Raw genomic sequence first — 2,063 nt, forward strand, 5'->3', positions numbered from 1 at the left:
CTGGTTGCTATCCAGCTTTAATTTGCATGTGTAGCAGGGTCTACCCTGTGGCTGCGAGCCCCATCAGCTGACGGGGCTCCAAGCCTCAGGGGTACATCATGTCCAAGCTAAATATCTCAAGCCCTAGGGATCCTGGCAGCTGTGATTCCCCAGGGTCTAGAGGGGTCTCAGTTTCCTGTTTCTAGAATTCCAGATTTTACATAGATTTTATTTTTCCACAAAGAAATTTCAAACTTAACCCACTCATCCATGTTGAAGAAAAGTGCAAGGCCTTGTTAGCATCCTGAGAATACAAACTCAAATGAAAAAGTAAGCAAATAGCTTGTGGAACCACCCCCTTCATTTTATACATTGCACTTCTATTAAAAAAGAAAGCTGAAGTTTTTCCACAGACTGCACTTCCTCATCAAACTATGCAGATTTATGACTCAGCTTATTTTAGAAATCCTGTACTTAGGTGCCTAAATACGCAGTTAGAATTCTAATTATCGGTCACAAAATAATTTTTCATGTATTGAAAAATCTCAGTAGTTTTTTATTGTTAACACTGAACAAGGTTTTGTTTTAGTGATGATATGCCCAAAGATAAATTGGTAAATAAAAATAGTTTGAAGTTTCAAATGGTTACTCGCATGTAATTTAAAGCAAAAATTTTACTTTACTTTATTCCCATGAGTAAAGTTACTTACCTGCTGAAGTGTTTATTTGTAGAATCAGGGTCTCTACTAATTCAATATTTGATTTTTATCTATAGCAGTTTTGAAAAATTCAGAAAAAATACCTTAGTATCATTTGAGAAGTATAAACTGGTATTTAATAAATTTAAGTTGTAATAATTCATATTTCAAATTAGTTTTATAGGCCTTCAGCCTGCTTTTGAAATTTTTTTTAAAAATAAAGTGACTTCTAAATCATGAGTGACAATTTACATTGTTATATACTCTGTTTGGAACTAAGTGTTCATTGCCTCAAAAAATCCTATATTACTAACAGGGCATTAGTGATGTGGCTGCTTCATTTTGATAATTCACATCTCATTTTAGTTCTATAACCAGGAAGAAAACTCTCTCCAATATTTGTTTATGTATATTGTTGCCTTTCTAATTTTAAAAATTACATGTTTGAAAAAGCTGTGTATCATATTTTTAGTTATGGCTCTAATAGCACTCCCTTTTAGTTTGTGTAGGATTGAAATTAGTTGGTATTTTTAGAAAATGCAGTGGTCTGTGTTGGTGATGAAAATGATACGTTGTCATGGTGACTGAAAACCTAATTCACTGATTAACAACAGACCCTCCATTAATACTAGTTGTTGAAAAAATTCTCTTGTTGCTGCTGTTCACAACTTTAAAATACCTATTTTATCTCAACTTGTTTTAACTCAAGTTTTACAATTGATTTATATGAGCCAATTTGTTTCTGTGCTCTCTATGTTCTCAGTGGGGGCGGACGACAACAAGGAGCAATGGTCTCAGATTGTAGCAAGGGAAATTTAGGTAGATATTAGGAAAAAACTTTCTCACTAAAAGGGCCATGCCCACTCTGGCCTTCAGGGCCAAAAGGTTGAACACTACTGCCTTAGAATAAAAAGGACAAGACTTATTGCAATATTTGGAGGTCTACGCAAGCCATGGGATCAGTTGGGCCAGCCTGGTTAGGTTGTCCAGTTTGTAACCAGGATCAAACAAGAGTGTGATGTGGCTACCATCACATCCAGCTCCCTTGCCCAAATAAGTAGGTACCCATTTTACAGCTGGGCTGACTTTCAGCATGTATTTTAGATTGAGGCTTAGACTCTTGCTTCAGGAGTAAGACATTTTAACCACACTGACTCACATGCAGTAATATTGTTAATCAGAAACAAGCCACAGCAAGTCCTGGATCTCTGACCAGTGTAATTTCCCACCTGTTTTATTTGATTCAGGCTGTAAGATGGGGGAAAAAAATTGGTGGCTAAGTGTCTTTACAGTACACCAGCTGAGGGAAAGTCAATCATATTGACTACCTTGAGTGGAGCATTGCCATACACTGTATAATCACATATGATTCTTCTTTTTTTTTTT

At 35.9% G+C, this 2,063-nt stretch overlaps 1 protein-coding gene across 1 annotated transcript in view; it reads left to right on the forward strand.

Annotated features, from left to right (window-relative positions):
* The window catches only part of COG6 (component of oligomeric golgi complex 6), a gene marked incomplete at its 5' end in the record, with an annotated part of 105,574 nt that overhangs the window by 102,712 nt on the left and 799 nt on the right, over positions 1-2,063 (forward strand). The gene's annotated exons all lie outside the window — the stretch shown is intronic.

This window comes from Gavialis gangeticus, unplaced genomic scaffold (genome assembly GCF_001723915.1).
Source record: "Gavialis gangeticus isolate Ggan-Ray unplaced genomic scaffold, GavGan_comp1, whole genome shotgun sequence".
NCBI lineage: Eukaryota > Metazoa > Chordata > Crocodylia > Gavialidae > Gavialis > Gavialis gangeticus.